Here is a 20,162-nt window from a genome sequence, read left to right on the forward strand (position 1 = left end):
GCTGTCTTGAATAGAAGGGGTTAAGTGCAATGTGGTCTCCAGTTGGCAGAAGGCTTCAATAAGTGAGTGGCACAAAAATGCTAAGGGTAAATGCACAGAGCCCCCCTTCCCCCTTCATTCCTATCTAGTCTCACTACTATTCACAGCAGGTTTATTGACTTAATGTCCAAGGAACTGGTGATACACATGAAGACAAGCTGCTTCCTCTGCTCGATGGTAAGATCATGGAACGATGATTTTCACATTAACATTAATTCTGTGTATGATATGTCTATTGATAAGAATAGTAAAGGCTGGTTGTTTTGTGCTAAAGTTTCAGCTCCTTCCATTGTCAGGTAGTTTATTATATCACTGTAGATGTAGTATGAGAAGTGTTCAATGAGAGCGCTGGTCCCTTTTGAGGTGGTCAGTATGGATAGCATATAGAAGAACTGGTGAAGAAGCAAAATCTGTTGATGAATATTCACTTAGTATAAAGGGCTTATTATTCTCAAAAAGGTTTATGGGAGAGATTTTCTTTAAAAAAAAGACATTGGGGCACATTTACTAAGGGTCCATCGGACGGACGCTTTTCCATCGGATTTAGCAATTTTTTTCCGATTTGCCCTGAATTGCCCCGGGATTTTGGTGCACACGAACGGATTGTGGCACACCGACGCCAGCTTGCATGCGACACAAATCGGGGGGCGTGGACGTCGGACAACTCAACTGATTCGGACAAACCACGGAATTTAAAAACCAAATTGTGTTGCAAGATCAGCACCCACATGCACCGGGAAGAAGAAGGTGAACTCCGGCGGATCTCAGCGGGGAAGCGACACATGCAGGAAATAGGGCGCACAATCTTAGTGAATAGCGGCAGACCCGAATCCTTGTCGGACATTCCGGATCGGTGGTGTCAACGGGACGGGTAAGTAAATGTGCCCCCTTATTTTTTGTATTCCTTACTTTTTTTACTCCATACCAGAAATACACTATCATTTAAATATATTTCACAGAAACAAATTACGTGAACAATTGTCACACTTCAGTTTCCTAACAGTGAAAAGGATAGGATTATATTGCAATCCTGAGTATAATCTATAATCTAATAAAATTTTATATAAAAAATAATAATCACTAACTTTTGTCTTATAATGAATGAAAATTCACACCACATTCAGTCTCAATGGGGGACATTTATCAGGGCTTTGAAATAATTGCACTTTTGTCAGACTGTTTGCCGTTTTTGGGGTTTGCGCAGCTTTGACAGTTGTAACAGTTGTCTGCGCTGGGATTCTGGCTTGCAGTCGGATGATCTGACTGATTCGGACTGAGCACTGGATTTAAGATTAAAATTGTGTCGCAAGCCCTAGCACTTACATGTACCAAGAAGAAGAAGAAGGTGTACTCTGTTGGTCCTGTGCGGGGAAGCGACACATGCATTATCATCGGACAATGCACTTTGGGTGATCTCCGCTGACTGGGTAAGTAAATGTGCCCCAATGGAAAAATCGTCTTACCTGGAAAAAATCGTTTTAAAGTTTAGATATACTGCAAAAAAGAGTGGCCCTCTATCATTAAAAATTTGAAGATTACTTGCTTATATAAGTCCCCATTTCCTGCTGCTATCCTTAAATGTTAAAATGATGCTGTAGAATGTTTTACGGGACTATAAAATATTTAGTGTTAGTGGTCAGTCATAATGCCGTCCCTTTCACATTCTGATGCTCAGTGTTTAAATTTACGGGGCAGCGCATTAAAACAAATAGGGGCACATTTACTAAGGGCTTTGCGCCAGTTTTCTGTCTGACTTTGCACGTTGTTTCTAGTGTAAACTGCTTGCACAGGTATTTAAGAAGTGTCCGCGCCACTATTGTGTCGCGCGCAACTGTTTTGTGGAGCAGCTGCACTAGTCATCATGCGACACAAATTAGAGCGCACACCAATGCTCTGTCGGACCGTGTGCCACATTTAATATGCAAAGTCTGTTGCACGCTCTATGTTAAAGGTGCACCACAAACAATTTGGTGAACTCTGTCAGGCCAGTGCATTGAAGCTCCAGATTCATGATTTTTTGGCGCACGTTCTTGGGCATCTTCACTCCCCTGTATTGGATCACTTTCTTGGTAATGTAACCGATCTGTTCTTTTACACATGTCTTTTCACTAATATTATTATCGACTGAGCAATACTATGTGCTATTGAATTAATAGCATTTCATTTCGCAGTCCATGTGTGATTCATTGAAATATTGTAATTTTGATTATTCCCTTATTTTCATCTGTATTTACAGAATTGGGTTTTGATTATATTCATGACCGCCCAAGGGGAGTTTGCGTTTTGCACCCAAATGATTTCTTTCTTTGGGTTTTTAAATGTTTTTAATAGTCCTTTTTTGATTAGTCAATAAAGATTGATATTCCTTAGCATCAGCTTTCTTTGTTCCGACTTCTTGCACACGTTCTTGGTGCACGAGCATTATACACAGGCAGAGCACTTTTAGTGCAGTTTCCCCCATTCTTAGTAAATGTGCCCCATATTGTTCTTCTATGAAGGTGCTACTTGGGTTTCTATGCACCTAAACGTATCTATAGGGTCACTATTTGCGTGTAAATATGTATACGAGATTTTTGCCTCGGGACTGTAATGACACAATGTACTACCAGGATTAACATTTCCGGAACCCCCACTGAATATTCACATTGTGGTATGACTGCTATGTAGCCTTAATTGCAGATTTATATTCAAGCTCACACCCAATTGTAGAACTGACAATTTATATGTAATTCATTTATTCTCATTTTCAACCAGGCAGAGGTTCAATATGTTTTAATATTTTTGCTTTTAAGATTTTATATTTTTATATACCTGTAGTCTATACTAAAATAAAAAACACAAACTAGTTAAAATGAAACATTACATTCAGCGAATGAATGATCAGTTTTGCAGAATAGTTATTTGTACTAAAAATTTATACAAAACAACTAGGTTCTGAATTTTCATTCTCCTGTAGTGAGCAGTGTTTCTGAAGTACCATATGCAGCATATAAATAATTAAAGGAGGGTAAATCCTCCTTAAAGGGAACCCGTCACCACTATTTTCACAAATACAGGTAGTGACAGGTTCCTATAGAGCTCTAGTAACTATCTGACACCCTGCTTGTAGCTAAAAAATATTCCCCTGAGATTCCCATATATTGAACTTTATAGTTTTATCTCTTAACTAAGCATGGCTACATGGAGTCCAGCTGGGTGTGGCCTCCTCAGGCTGAATCCAGCAGCTTCTCTCCATCCCTATCTCTGTATGCTGCTGCAATATCATGTGACCAGGGTGACATCATCACAGGTCCTATAGCTTTTGTAGCATTAGGAACTGTACACTAAGCATATATGTCATGAAATCACAGCATATTTTATCACATGAAATCACAGCAGGCTGCATGGAGAGGAGTAGAAGTCCATTGAGGCTGCTGTGATTGTTTTATGTGGTCAGATATGTACATGGGGTAAAGTTCTCATATTAAGTAGCTCAAGGACCTTTGATGATGTCACCCTGGTCACATGACATTAGGCCACGCTCCCGTGGACTCGCTCCAAAGCTGCATAGATACCAGGCAAGATTATAACTCTGATTTTATGGGGATCTGAGGGGAACAATTTTTAGCTAAAAGCAGGAGGTCAGATAGTTACTGGAGCTCTATAGGAACCTGCCACTACCTGTATTTGTGAAAATAGTGGTGACGGGTTCCCTTTAAGGTTTGAAAAAGGTGTCCAACACCGAAACGTGTTGCCTCAATAAAGATCACCAACTTTTGAATTCTACCTTTGGAGTGCTGCTCGCTTTTTCCAATTTGTATATACGTATATATATATATATACATTATGAAGCAGAATGTTTCAGTATCACTTATATGAATACAGGTAGAAATTCTTCAATTTTATTCAAAGAAGCAATATCATTAATAGCATAAAAAATACATTTTCTCAGGACCAGGGAAGTTCTGTGTATTGAACATTTTTAAAGCCTTGTGCACAAATCCAAATATGATTGCTGGATTTTTTTTCAATAGAGAACATAAGAATAATAGAAGAAAGGAAAGTCTTGCAGGAAGCAGAGTGAAAGCTACCAGATCCGCTGAAACCCAGCTGTGTTCCATACTCAATGTAACAAAACCAAATTAAATTCAGGCGGCTGACATACTTCCACCACAAGCTGCAGCATTAAAAGTATCATTTCTCAAATCCACTTTTATAATTGAATAAAGTGTTCAATTATTTAAAGCATTGAAAACTGGAATCCAAATTTAAACTGTGCCGGTTCACTCAGAAGTCCAGGGAATTCAATGAAAGATGCACAGTTACCCACAAAGTGCATTGGTGAAGTGAAAGCCAAATAGCGATGTGCTTTGCATGATACAGAAGCTTCAGAGACAAAAGTGCATGGAGCCGTTAAGGGATTTCAATTGTACGACAGAGGCCCATTAGATGCAGAGTTAATGCACTGTCTGTATACAGTATACCAGATAATATCCCTTAAGTAATGGAAATCTGTAATAAGTAGTAAAAGATCTGATACAGACAGATTCCTTCCATTAAAACCCAGCAATATTATTATAAATGTCGCTACTATGATAAATATCAGTTAACCCTTTAACATTGCGCGCCATACTAGCACTGTGTATCATGTTAAGGATGCAGGATGAGCCCTCTCCATATACCCATTACACAGCAGATCACTGCTATATTATACATCAGACACCCACCACTTACACCTACGATCTGTGCCTGCACCGTTCAAGGCTCTTAACCATTTAAATGCTGGTGGCGACTGCATGCTATCAAATTGGTTGGCATCATCGCTCCCCGCTACTCTTCGCATGGCCTGTCATAAAACAATCCAAATAAGACCCTGATAAAATGGTCCAGAATAAACATTAACAAAACGAAAAAAAAATTAAAAGCATTAAAAAAAATCAAATCACCCCTCTTTCCCTAGAAACGAAATATGAATAAATAAACAAACATAATCATAAACATGTTAGGTTTCCTAGGATCCAAAAATCAAGATATAAATGCTATATACAGCCCCAATAATTAAGTATATGTATAGTGACCCCCATGAATTTTAATATGCATATTGACCACTACACAATGAATCATAAAATGTATAATGTCTCGTAATAAATTGTGGTTATTATAATTAATAGTATGAATCAAGCCCCCATAATTATGTAGCAATGCCCCAAGTATATTATAATATATACATAGTGCCTCCTTTAAAAAATCATAATCCATATTTCCCCCACTATGAATTATATTATGTAGAGCAGCCCAACTACCCTACAATGAATATTTACAAAGAGCTCCAGTGTACATTTTCACAAATATTGCACTCATTAGGAAAAATCATACATTAAAAATGTCATGAGGAGCTTTATTTTACACTAATTCAATAAAGCAGCAATGTATATCCAGTATGTTAATTTAATATGGGGGTGTGATGCATATACTATGTTTGTAACCATAATGTAATATATATCCGCTCCATAATGAATCATTACATCAATAGGCCCCTATCAGGATCAGAACAAAACTTTTCTGCTTTAGATCAATTAGGATTATCAAAATAATTTATATAATACTGTATATAATTATATGCTAAATGCCAGAATAATGAGAAAGAGAAAGGCATTTTATTACTGCAAAGTTTATATAGTATTTGGTACCATTGCCCTTAAAACGTTTTGGATCTCCTTCCACAGGTGTCTCACAATAGTCCGTAGCAATTTGGGTCCATTTATCCTGACAGAACTAGTGTAACTGAGTTTGTACCCGCCTTGCTCACACCTGCCTTTTGAGCTCTGCCCATGAATTTTTGATGATTTTGATGATTGATGACCACTCCAAAACATTGGGGAGATTCATTAAGGCTCACATTTATAATGTGAGTCTTCAAACTCCCTCCGCCGGTTGTCCGGCGCCCATATACATTGGCACTCAGCCTCTAAGTGAATATGGGACGTAAACTCCCCCAATTTTGATCTTTAGACCAAATCAGAGTTGGGTGCTCTAGTCTTTACCGGTTTTCTGGCAGAGACTATAGTAAATGTGACGGACTGGGCGTTCACGCCCCCCGCCCAATTGCTCCCCCTTGTCTCCAACACGACTTTACCATAGTGGTATGTGGATCAGAGAAACTCAGAATCTAGCGGGAAGAAGCCATAATGAATCTCCCCCATTGACTTTGGTATCATTTAGCCACCTTGCAAAAAGTTTGCCAGTATGCTTTGGGTCATTGTCCACTTGGATGACCCATTTACTCCCAAGCTGTAACTTCTTGATTAATGTCTTGAGATGTTGCTTCAGTATTGCCACATTATGTTCTTTCCTTTATAATGCCATCTATTTTGTGAAGTGCACAGTCCCTTTGGTGTTTCACTGTTGGGATGCTGTTCTCAGGCTTGCAAGCATCTTCCTTTTTCCTCCAAATGTAATGTTGGTCGTTATGGCCAAACAGTTCAATTTTAGTTTCATCAGATCTCTCCAAAAATGAACCTCTTCAGGACTGCTCCACTTAAATATATGTCAGTTTTTACTGTGACAGATCACAGAAAGGACGTTTATTTATGTTGAATGGCTATATCTTCTGAACCCTGGCATCTAGAAAGCATTGTGTATGAATGCTTAACAGAGCCAGTACACCCTTTAGGGAAATTTTTCACCAGGAGACCCCTTTTTGGAACCCCCCCCCCCTGTCTTCCGTCCCCATAGCGCATTGTACATACACTGTTAAACATTTAATGAAAAATCGGTTTTACAGAACAAAAGATATCTCATATTTTACCTTTGAATTACATGTGCCGTGTGACTAGTCTAGTCACCCCATGGGCGGAGCTGAAGAGGAGTAGTTTACCCCGACCCTTAGGAAACCGCTTCTCCATGTGTGAAATTTTCAAATATATTACCGGCCCTCACCCGCCATTCTCCTTTATTCTTTCGTCCCCTGGCTCGCCCCCTGCACACGTAACCTACCCAAATCCCGCCCACTGTCCTGAATTCTCGCTGAACGCCAGGAATTCTTGCGCCTGCACGGTCAGCATGTCTCGTACTGTGTAACACAGCACATGTAATTCAAAGAAATATATATAAGATATATTTTTTCTGTAAAACCAATTTTTCATACAAAAAATGTTTAGCAGTGTATGTGCAATGCTCTATGGGGACGGGGAGGGGAGGTGTGTTGCTAAAAAGGGGTCTCCTAGTGACAGGTTCCCTTTAAATTTGCACTAAAAAGTGTTTATGTCCAGCTTTCTATTGCCGATTGTTCAGGAGATATGGGGGTTTGAAGTGTCTTTGACACTTTCACTTTTCAGTATTGCAAAAGTATATGCAACCTCTGCATCTGTAGCTGAACCTGAAAAAGGGCGATGAAATAATGCTGTACATATTCATAACATAGTTTGGTAAAAGTGACTACTTTAATTTATTGTTCCCTGCCATAGATTGAAGTCTATGGGGTACTGGCCGTGGAGCCAGACCCAAATATACTTTGGGTGATTCGGGCGGTCATGCGTTTGGTGGGGGCCCCTTTAAGGGTAAAGTGGTTGGGCCCCGGGCACGGAAATATTGATCAAGACAGATACTAGACATGCAGCTATTTAGAAAGTAAGCCAATTTACAAAAAACAGTAAATAAAATAATCTAATCTTAATTGAAATAATAGTCAAGTTGCTATCACCGTATCTCAAAGTATATGAAAATAGCAAGTGCATAGAAAAACAAGTCATCACATCTTTCCTTACTGCAGACATTTCCTATCATAATTTATAAACACATCGCTTACCCCTGGTATCTTATGTGCCTTGAGTGCACCACGGACAGGAGAACTCCCCAAGGCGCTTTTCGGCGCTAGTCATTGTCTGGGGGAATGCAGGGCATGGTGGAAAATGCACTTTTATGCAAACCCAAATGAGGCCACATTTGTTAATTTGCCATTGATACTGTATTAGATTACAAATTACCAATTTACTACTCGCATTATAACACCGTTGTACACTATTCAGATGTGTTACTTTTTTGTAGCAGAGTTTGGATCATAAATTGTAAAATCCATAAATACAATGTCCAGTCTCACCCATTTATCAAATACTTACAGTCATTTGTGTCCAGAAGTCAAATCAAAATGTATATGTGTCAAATGCCGGGCAATTCATCATTTTTCTTCTGTGCTGCCACTTTACGTCTTCTTTCTGCCTTAATCTAACCTGGGAGATTAAAATCAATGTTTAGCTGGTCACATCTCATACAATGGTATTGATAAAAGATTGAGCAGCTTCAGTAGAATTTATAGAGAAACGTGTAACATAAAAATTATTCAGAATTCAGACAAGGCATTTTTAAAATCACAGGCTTATGCAACCCTTCAACAACTAAAACTGACATTTCTGATGACAGGTTTGCGTTAAAAGAATTATTATTAAAGGGGTATTCCGGGAATATGAACGTCTGATACAAAAACCCAAAATGCTATAAATAAATGAATATAACAAAACTCAATGTCATTAGTCACATAATGGAGCTTAAATAGTTTGATTCTATGATTCACAAAATGGTATGGCCTCTCCAAAGTAGGTGGAGTTATCACCAAGATGGCCGCCACTGGAAACTACAAGTCCCATGACCCTTTAATTCTCGGTAACTCCTCCTCCCTCTTATGTTCTGCCCCACTGATGATGTAACAGACTGCCCTGCTCTTTTGCCATAGTAAGAATAATTTGTCACCAAGACCGCCTCAACCGAATGGTTTGCTGTCTCCCTGATGCCAGGGTTCGGCATGTGGTGGAAAGGGTGGATAAATTACTGGGAGGGGCTTGGGATGACCCAGCTGTCGTGGTCCATGTTGGTACCAATGACAGAATAGATGATAGGTGGAGGAGCCTGAAGAATAATTTTAAAGAACTAGGTTCAAAGCTTAAGGAAAGGGCCTCCAAGGTTGTATTCTCCGGACAGAGCAGACAGCGGGAGCTCAGGGAGTTAAATGCATGGCTCAGATCTTGGTGTAGAGCAGAGGGATTTGGGTTCCTAGAGCACTGGGCTGACTTTTCATTGGGGTACAAGCTGTTTTCCGCAGATAACTTGCACCTAAATCGAAGGGGAGCTGCTGTGCTGGGGGAGAAGATCCTAGCAGGGGTGGCGGAGTATTTAAACTAGGATGGGGGTGGAGGAAAAGGAAGACACTAAACGGGTAGACAGGTCAGAGAGGGGGCAGGTTATGTTGGTGGGAGGTGAGGTGGGCGGTGTATAGGGGCTTAAGGCAGTGGATAAGGAGATCCACAAGTTGCAGAACGGTGGTGAGGATATATGTGCCAGTAACATTACTTTAAATCAGATAAATAACTGGAAAATTAAAGTGTATGTTCACAAATGCCAGAAGTATCACAGGCAAAATGGGTGAGCTTGAGGCTCTGGTATTAGAGGAACAGTTAGATGTTGGTGTAGCAGAGACATGACTCGATGCATCGCATGCTTGGCGTGTTAATATTCAGGGTTTTACACTCTTTCGGAAATACAGGGCAAATAGGAGGGGAGGTGGTGTATGTCTGTATGTCAGAAGAGACTTAAAAGCGATTGTGAATGAGTCAGTGGTCTCAGAAGAGTATGAGGAGGCTGAAACTTTGTGGGTTGAAATTCAAAGCCAAGAGAGCTTTGAGAAAATTATTTTTGGTGTAATTTATAGAGCCCCTAACATATCTGAGGAAATAGAGGGTCACCTATATAAACAGATGGAGCGGGCTGCACAGGGGGGGACCGTTGTGATAATGGGAGACTTTAACTTTCCAAATATTCACTGGGGTCAGGGCTCTTCTTCATCTGTGAAGGGGAGACATTTTATCAACTTTCTGCAGGATAATTTTATGGTGCAGCTTAACCCCTTAAGGACCAGGCCCTTTTTCGTTTTTGCGCTTTTATTTTTCACTCCCCACCTTCAAAAATCTATAACTTTTTTATTTTTCCGTGTACAGAGCTATGTGATGGCTTATTTTCTGCGTAACAAATTGCACTTCGTAGTGATGGTATTAAATATTCCATGCCGTGTACTGGGAAGCGGGAAAAATATTCTAAATGCAGTGAAAATGATGAAAAAACACATTTGCGCCATTTCTTGTGGGCTTGGTTTTTACAGCTTTCACTGTGCGCCCCAAATGACAGGTCTATTTCATTCATTGGGTAAATACGATCACGGGGATACCAAATTTGTATAGGTTTTATAATGTTTTCATACATTTACAAAAATTAAAACCTCCTGTACAGAAAAAAAATTCTTCATTTTGCCGTGTTCTTGCGCTAATAACTTTTTCATACTTTGGTGTATGGAGCTGTGAGTGGTGTCATTTTTTGCGACTTCTGATGACGTTTTCAATGCTTCTATTTTTAGGACTGTGCGACCTTTTGATCACTTTTTATAGAATTTTTTCTATTTTTCAAAATGGCAAAAAAATGCCATTTGCGACTTCGGGCCCTATTTTCCGCTACGGGGTTAAACGGAGTGAAAAACGGTTATTATATTTTGATAGATCGGGCATTTTCGGACGCGGCGATACCTAAAGTGTTTATGATTTTTACGGTTTATTTATATTTATATCAGTTCTAGGGAAAGGGGGGTGATTTGAATTTTTATGTTTTTTTAATATAATTTTTTTTTTTTTACTTTTTTTTATTTATTTTTTTTACTATTTTTTAGACTCCCTAGGGTACTTTAACCCTAGGTTGTCTGATTGATCCTACCATATACTGCCATACTACAGTATGGCAGTATATGGGGATTTTGCATACCATCTATTACAATGTGCAGATCGCACATTGTAATAGATAGCCTCGATCATGACAGCCTCGGATCTTTGTGTGATCCCAGGCTGTCATGGCAACGGATCGCCGCTCCCCGGTGACGTCACGGGGAGTGACGATCGGAGCCAAGATGGCGGCGCCCACGCGCCGCCGGCTCTTTGATGCCGCCGGCAGCTTTGCCGGCGGCGATCAAAGGGTTAACACCCGCGATCGGTGCAAGCACCGATCGCGGGTGTTAGCGACGGGCGTTTGCTTCATTATGAAGCAAATGCCCGGTGAGTATGAAGAGGGCTCAGCCCGTGAGCCCTCTTCATACTCCCCCATGCGCAGTAAGACGTAAGGGTACGTCTTATTGCGCTATGGGGTTAAAGAAGATCCCACAAGAGGTGACGCATTGTTGGACCTTGTGATTCCTAACAATGCGGAGATTGTCCAAAATGTCAGTATCCGGGAACCCCTTGGGAACAGCGATCATAATATAATTATTTTCCTCTTAAACTTTGAAAAGCAGAAACAGATGGGAAAATCGAAAACTTAGAATTTTAAGAGGGCTAATTTCCAAAAATTCAGGGCGCAATACAGGATATAGACTGGGATCAGATTCTGTCAAATGATGATACTAATGTTAAATGGGAGAAATTCAGATCTATCCTTGGTTGTTATACTTCTAAATTTATTCCAATAGGTAACAAGTATAGACGGGCTAGATTACACCCCACGTGGCTTACAGCTCCAGTTGAAAGAGCAATTAATGAGTAGAAGAGGGCATTTAAAAAATACAAATCTGACGGGTCACCTGAGGCTTTCAATACTTACAAAAAACTTACCAAAATCTGTAAAAAGGAAATCAAATCAGCCAAAATACAAAATGAAAGACAGATAGCTAAAGATAGCAAAACAAATCCCAAGAAATTTTTTAAGTATATTAATGCAAAAAAAAAAATGGGTCAGAACAGGTTGGACCCCTTTATTCTGAAAATGGGACATCGGTGACTGGAGACCAAGAGAAGGCGGAAATACTTAAAGGGCACCTACCACCACGATTCTACCTATAAAGGTAGATCGGGTGGTAGGTGGATGTAAGGGACGTGAGGATAGCTCTTTTTAGAGCTAATCCTCACGTCCCCGCTAACTTTTAATAAACTTTATTCCCCTAATATGTAAATTTACTTATGCGGCTACGGGGGTGTGGAGTAGCCGGGCACGAGGCTACACAGCGCCGCTACTCCAAGCCCCAGTAGCCACGTTACTCCTCCTACCCTGTGTGTTCGGTGCTCAGCTCCTCGTAGCTGCGCGCCCTCGCCCGACATGCTGGCGTTCTGCGCATGCGGCTGAGCAGCCACAGCTCCGAGGCCGGAGCTACTGCGCATGCGCAGAACTCCGGCTTGTCGGATGCTGCGCGCCGCACACACAGGGTAGGAGGAGTAACGTGGCTACTGGGGGTGGAGTAGCCGCGCTGTGTAGCCTCGTGCCCGGCCACTCCACGACCCAGTAGCCGCATAAGTAAATTTACATATTAGGGGAATAAAGTTTAGTAAAAGTTAGCAGGGACGTGAGGATTAGCTCTAAAAAGAGCTATCCTCATGTCCCTTACATCCACCTACCACCCGATGTACCTTTATAGGTAGAATCGTGGTGGTAGGTTCCCTTTAATAGGTGTTTTAGCTCCGTTTATACGATAGGAGCAAGAAGTTCTGATGTGGGCGATGCCAGTGCGGGTCATGCACCCTGTAAAATACTAGACTGGCTGAATGTAGACATGATCCAATCTAAGCTCAATAAAATCAATATGTACAAGGCTCCTGGACCAGATGGGTTACACCCCAGAGTTCTCAAAGAACTCAGTTCTGTTATTGCTGTACCACTGTCTAAAATCTTCACGGATTCCGTAATGTCTGTTGCGGTGCCAAGTGACTGGCGCAAGGCAAATGTGGTGACAATATATAAGAAGGGCTCTAGAACTTCGCCAGGCAATTACAGGCCTGTAAGATTAACTTCCATTGTGGGGAAATTATTGGAAGTGTTAGTAAAAGACTATATACTGGAGTATGTGACATCAAATAGTAAAATAAGTGACAGCCAGCATGAGTTTACTAAGCATAGAAGTTGTCAGACTAACCTGATCTGCTACTGTGAAGAGGTGAGCAGATGCTTGGACAGATGAGCAGCTGCGGATATTATTTTCTTGGACTTTGCAAAGGCATTTGACACTGTACCTCATAGACGCCTGATGGATAAAATTAGGGCTATTGGTTTGGCAGAAATAATTTGCAATTGGATTGAAAACTGGCTGAAGGATCGTATCCAGAGAGTTGTGGTCAGTGATTCCTACTCGAAATGGTCACCAGTTATGAGTGGTGTACCCGAGGGTTCTGTGCTTTGCCCACTACTAATTGGTTTTACAGAAAAAAGATATGTTATATTGTACCTTTCATTAGCATCTGCTGTGTGACTAGGCACTCGTCCACTGGGAGGGGCTGGAAAGGAGCAGTTTTGGGAAACAGCTTCACCATGAGACCTTTTCAAATATATAAAAACACCCATCACTTGGCTTAGCAACGCCCCCTGCTCCTCTACAGCCAATCCCGAGTGAGGGGAGTTATTCATATATTTGAAAAGGTGGACGAGTGCCTAGTCACACAGCAGATGCTAATGAAAGGTACAATATAACATATCTTTTTTTCTGTAAAACCTATTTTTTATTCAAAAACACTTTGGCAGTGTATGTACTATTCTCTGTGGGGACTGAGGGAGTGCTAAAAATGGGTCTCCTGGTGACAGGTTCCCTTTAAGATGAAGGCACCTTTATCTAGTACTGGACTCACAAAATCATGGTTTTTGTATATATATTTAGAAAGATACATAATAAAAATCTTTTTTGAGTCATAGATCTATATTAACAATGGCGGATTATACTTTATTGAGAAACTTGTGCTGCCACTGGCATCACCCTACATCTCTCTTCCATTTTTGATCACTTGCCAAAACATTCTGAAATCTTTATTTTTCACCCTTGACCACTGCTGTTTTCAGGTATTATGACGACATTGAGCCTGAGCATTGCCAAATATACTAATCTATACTGAATGCATCACATTGCAAAATGTCACAGCGTGAAAATGGATTGGGTGCTCCCATTTGTTATTCTGTCGGCTGTTCACAACATGTTGGTCTCAATGTGACTTTCTTTTCTGCATACTTGTGCCCCGTTAAAGCGAACCAGGAATGTGATTTTTAGCTGGTGACATGCTCCAATAATCTTTGCTATACTTATATAAAAAATGTCTTTGTCAGCATAATGAATGATTTCATTACTGTATCTAAGTTTAATTCACATTACCTGGCTCCCAGCCAGCAGCACGTGGTGAGTCCCAAGGGAGGGGCAGATGCAGCCTGTGCCTGTTTGTATCTCCTCATGTATTTTTCCTCGCCTCCACACCATCCCCTGCCTGCTCATTGCACATGACAGGAAGTGTTGAGGGGGAGGGAGCTGGAGGTGTGGAGAAGAGGAGAATGACACAGGTACACACAGGCTGCAGCTGCTCCTCCTCCGGGATTCACCACATGCTCCGACAGGTAACCAGGTAAAGTAAATTAAACTTTATAAACTATTGAAATCATTCAGAATGCTAACAAAGGCATTTGTAAAATCAGCATAGCATAGGCTATTGGAACCTGTCATCAGCTAAAAATGACATTCTTGGTGACAGGTTCACTTTAAATATAAGGATTTTCTATACAGTTTATACTGAAGTACCATTTTTTTATGTATCCAACAGTTGCCCCCCATATTTTGCGCCTTATTTATGAAGTGTCGACGCCACAACTTTGGTGGTTTTCCGACTTGATTTTTGTACACAATGGGGCACATTTACTAAGAATGGTTCTAACTGCACTAAGTGTGGCTTGCCTGTGCATAATGCAGGGGGCACCAGATTAATGATTCTTGGCATCCGTTCTTCATGAATCTAGCACTCCCTGAACTGGCCATACAGAGTGCACCACTTTTTTTCTGGTCATGGGGCATGTGACACACCTCTGTTGGATTTGCATGTTAAATCTGGCTCACGGTCCAACTGACAACTGGAACACCCCCTAATTTGTGTCACATGATGCCTTGTGCAGCTGCGCCAGAAAAGGTTTTGCGTGCGACACATTTGTTGTGCAGACACTTCTTAAATACCTTTGCAAGCAGTTTTTACTAGAAAGAAAACTGGTGCAAAGCCCTTAGTAAATATGCTCCAATATTGTGTCCCTGCTTGTGAATCCAACACTTTTTTGGTGCTTCTATTTTCTCGACTGGTTTTGTGTTGCAATTTATGGCGCTCAATTAGAGCAGCTAAAAGCTGGCCTAGAGAGTTCTATGTCACCTTCATGAATGTGGAGACTGAACTGAAGTTCTTTGATCTTCATTCATGAATCCCTTGTGCCACTGAAAATTATAGCACACTTCCACCGCCACCCTGCGCTCAAATAAATGTCCCCTAATGTAGCTAATTCCTTTAACACCTGTACAGTAGAGTACACAGCCATATTTAACAGCTATAGGCACCACAGCTATATTAGGACACTGGGGGCTTCTAGTTGGGATCTATGGCTAATCCTGAAATTATCAGTATATATTTTTTGCCTAAACGTATTCAAAAAACACACAATTAAATTATCAATTCCCCATAAGAAGCTGCTTATATACACCTGTTGTTCCTAAAAATACCTTTGACTTATCAACGGCAAAAATTTACAAGGAAGCTACACAGTTACATTTTTAGAAACCTCTTAAAAGGATAAATTCTATTGCACTGAACCTGTCAAAGCCAAATGTCACAGTGAGTGTGAAGACTGCTGTGTTCTGATGAGGTCAAACAGCGGTGTACACTAATAGGTGCATCTAATGGACCAATACTCATTGCTCTTTGGGAAATGAAACATTGGGAGACATATATCACTTCTATTGTGTTCTTTCTATTTTTTTGTGTGACTTTTTGCAGTTTGCAAATTTTTAGGCGCAGAATCAAACAGCGTAACAAAGTTAGCTGCCTCAGAAAGGCCCGTTCACTGTAATTAATGGACCTGCATCCAGAAATATTACTAACCAGATGTCCTGAAGTCTGAAGCATGATGTCAATCACAGAGGAGGAGGCGTTCAGTGCTGCCCACCTTGACTTAATACAACCAATTTACAGCTCCCTTCAAAGTTGATTTCTAGATGATGCCACCAAACTGGACCATGAAAGAAACAAAAACTAGAAGGTGTTATGCTATCTTACAATCTACTACTAGTGGTATATTAGGCCAATTGCTGATGACAGGTTCCCTTTAAATATTTGGGAAAACCTCATAGCTTTCTGCTTTTATTTATTTTGTAAACTTGTATTACCCATAATACTCCTTAGAAAGATTTATACAGTTAAAGCCAAACCTATCTTTTAGAATATTATTAATAAATTTCCATAATAAAAGTCTGTTGTTTTCTAAAGAATATTTGTTTGTGAAAGAAAAAGCAAACTGTGTGCAGTATCTGTGAAGCCAGAACGTGATCTGCGAGTTGCTCTTTTCTTTGTCAAGAATCTAAAGAGATTAACATTGCATCTCAGAAGTAAACAGGTCATGTGTAACGTGAAGGTTAAATTGAAGAGTGGCATCTCTTCTAGTAGTGGAGATAAAAAGACATATTGATTTCTGCTATCTTCCACTTTATAATCAAGTGGACAATCAATAAGTATCATAATCAACCCAGAATGCTTTTCATGTCTCTAAATATTTAACCTTTGCACTGGAAGCAGGTCCTGACATTTATAGCTGTCCAGCGTCTTGTTTGAAGGGAGCAGAGTTAGTGCTGCGTGAATCAGACCTGTCAAGACTTAGAACATGTGTCTCCGGCTGCTCCGGTGCCCTTTTGTAGGATGGTGAAACTGTCTCCTTACAGAAGTCAAATATTTCACTGGGCCCTGCAGTTTACACTTGGCTCTACAATAACACCATATTCCAGTAATTAAATAGAAAAAAGGATCGGAAATTAAACAAACTCCTTTAGCCATTTGAATAGGGCTCACACAGATGGCAGTGTCCATTTTATGTCAGTAATATATGTGCATCTATCTTTTTCGTGTCCGTATTGCATCTGTATTGTATCAGCCAAAAAATAGATGGTTGGCAAAACCGTAATATCTGAGAGACAAATGGATGGCACATGGATGACATAATCAACCCTTCTATTTTGGGGGAGAACATGGTATCTAATGCAATATTAACAATGGTGTAACAAGACCCCAGTGGGAAAGGGTGCGAAATTAGAATCAGGGCCCACATATAATGAAACCCTTGCTGCCGATCCACTGCACATACTGCTATATAGCGCCAAAAAAATCTCTGCACACCATGTCTGCCATACGGCAGATATAGAGATTGCTTACTCATACAACTCAGCTTTATCTCCGGCTTTCTAACTCTGATCTGTCCTTGTCTTCATCTTGGTGGCTTCTCACAGACTCATTTACAGAATTTTGATAACTTCTTGCGACTTAACGCTACAGTATTCACCACAAGACGACTTCAGCTCCGTGCCGCTAAAACTGCATCCCTAAGAACACCACAGTCACTTACAGTATAATATCACAAAAGATAAAAACTTTTGTAATTTATATACAATGACATCCTCTCATTAAATTATGTTTACTCTTATTCATTATCGTTTAGCAAAGAAGTACCCTCATTAATTTACATGCCCCCACCAATCATAACATAAGTGTCCAAAGTAACGAATATGTAGCATAACAGCCGCTCTTACTAATTAATTTAGTTAGTACATTCTTCAGTAGCCCCCAAATATTCAATCAGCCTCCAACTGTCCAGCAGTGTTCCATTATTATAGGGTCCAGGAGGCCCATCCCAATAATATACAATTTCCCCCCACCGGTATGATATTCTACCGGGAGCCCTTTACTATTCCAGCAGGGAGTGCCCATCCTCCCTCTTATATTATAATATACCAGGAGCCATTATCATCCCCCTATTACATACTAGTAGTTATTATTACTCCAACACTTCCCTTACTACTTAACAGTAGCCACTATTTCCCACCCAACCCCCTTATTACATACCAGGAACCATTATTATACCCCCATCCCCCTTATTACATACCAGGAACCATTATTATATCCCCCACCCTCCTTATTACATACTAGGAGCCATTATTACCCCCACCCCTTTATTACATACTAGGAGCCATTAATACCGCCCCAACCCCTTATTACATACTAGGGACCATCTTTATCCCCACCAGAGCCCTTAATGCACACGAGGAGTCATTAATATCCCCCCACCCCCTCATTACATACATGGAGCTATTATTATCCTCCAACCCCCTTATTATAGAGGCCAACAGACCTGAGTTTACTTGTATTTCCCTGATTATTCTGTAAAAAGTCTGTAAAGTTCAGTTTATCTTAGCCCAGAAAACCCTGTCTGAAAGTGGACAATCCATATAGACACATGTAATGCATTCATAGCTAAGAAATATTATCAGCCATACACAAATATCTTATTGATTAAACACTTCATTTTTATATTGCATATATTGAAAAATCATACCCTGAATGTAAATATGTCTATACTGCATGCTGTGTGCTCTAGTTCTCCCTCTCATAGAAATTATGCTAGCAGTGATGTCCCTGTGCAGAAATAAAACACCCAGTAATGTCTCCTTTCATCATCCATAGGCACAGCGTTCTGCATCTTACCTAAGTGGTTCACAAGTGTCACCCACAGGCACAATGTACCAAAGTCATAGTTGCTCAAGCAAGCAAAATTGTATAAGGTAATTGTACTGTTCTTTGACAGAAGGTGACTTGTAGTTTATTCTAGTGGGTCTCTGGTATCAGTGATATAACATGTGATATCAAAACTAACAAACGGAATAAAAGTAGAAGTTTAAACATATCAAAAATTGTTGTGTATTTTATACAACCCCGTTGATTTATGTATTTATAAGACTCTCCAGATTTACAATAGAATAGAACTTTATCTCAGTGGGAAATAGATCATGGATTGAGGCAACTTATTTATTACACTGAAAAGTAAATTAAACACAAAACATAGGCCCACATGTATCAAAACTAGTCTGTACTAGGTGGAGTTTGCCTGTGGAGTGTGCAGAGGGCGCCAGATGCATGAATCTGTGTACTACTTGGGAAGCGTCCAGCAGATTTTTTGGTGCACTTTGTTCATACTGCTGAATTGTGACATAGATAAATGTCAGTGATAAAAGTGGCGCAAACTCCGACTAAGCACCAACACGCCCCTTTAAGTAACATTTTTTTCTGTCTTGTCGGGCACAGTGCAGCCACAACACAAAACTGGTGCAGACACTTTATAAATACACGTGCAAGTAGTTTGCAGCCTTAGACTTACATTTTTTTGAGGAATCAGTTCTGCCAGATTTCCTCAAAGGGACGCAGCATTTCCCCTATCATTCCTTGGGCCCTCTGAATGAATTTAGTAATGCTGTTCTTTTCCTTACCATTTATACAACCTCCCCAACAGATGACAGCGTAAAGAAGGACACTCGCTATTGCTGTTTCATAAAACAGTTTCAGTATTTTTGTGCATATGTTAAACGACCTGAGCCTTCTTAAGTGGCGCAATCTGGACATTGTTATACTGTACACCCTATTGTCGTATGTCCTCCAATCTAGCCTGTCATCAATGTACACACCTATATACTTGTACGCTCTGACCTGCTCAATAGGTTGCCCTTTGATCAGAATCGGTTCTGGGGCTGTTATGTTCCTCTTCATATCAATCACCACCTACTTCGTCTTATCGACATTAAGCACCAGGTTTTTTTTTGGTAATGGTTTCCCTGTATTCTTTGCTGTCGCTGATGCAGCCAATTATATGATATTATTATATACGTCAAAAACCCACAGTGTTTGCTACATATATATGTCAAAAGTTTCAATACAAATGGTTAAGGGGGTTGTGAAAAAAATCCAGCTAAGAGGGACACACTGAGCATGACACTGATGGATATTATGAGCCCTCTGATCTTGAGATGTTTGTCTATATTCATGACATTTTCTGTGGACTGTGTGCACATAGCATGTCTTCTCACTAGATGCTGGAGATTCCAATACATATTTATAATGAATAAATGTATTTATTTTTCATAAAGCTTAAGAAGTTATTACATTATTGACAAAGCTAGAGATGTCCCTGCAAGCAGAATGGCCCAAGCCATCTTTGGTCTGGCTAAAAAAACATTATTTGCTTAATGCAAATAACACAAACCGCCTGGTAATAAATAATAAGTCTATTGGGAACTGGCAATGCATGCC

At 40.2% G+C, this 20,162-nt stretch overlaps 1 protein-coding gene across 2 annotated transcripts in view; it reads left to right on the top strand.

Annotated features, from left to right (window-relative positions):
- The first annotated feature begins 135 nt into the window (after positions 1-135).
- The window catches only part of CTXN3 (cortexin 3), a 35,240-nt gene continuing 15,213 nt past the window's right edge, over positions 136-20,162 (top strand). Inside the window, exon 1 of one of the 2 annotated variants that reach the window (XM_072120238.1) lies at positions 136-216. The gene's annotated coding sequence lies outside the window, so the exon portion shown is untranslated. Of the gene's footprint in view, positions 217-14,341; positions 14,412-20,162 lie in introns of those variants that run through there. The other variant, XM_072120323.1, reaches the window with a different exon arrangement.

Source organism: Engystomops pustulosus, chromosome 1 (genome assembly GCF_040894005.1).
Source record: "Engystomops pustulosus chromosome 1, aEngPut4.maternal, whole genome shotgun sequence".
NCBI lineage: Eukaryota > Metazoa > Chordata > Amphibia > Anura > Leptodactylidae > Engystomops > Engystomops pustulosus.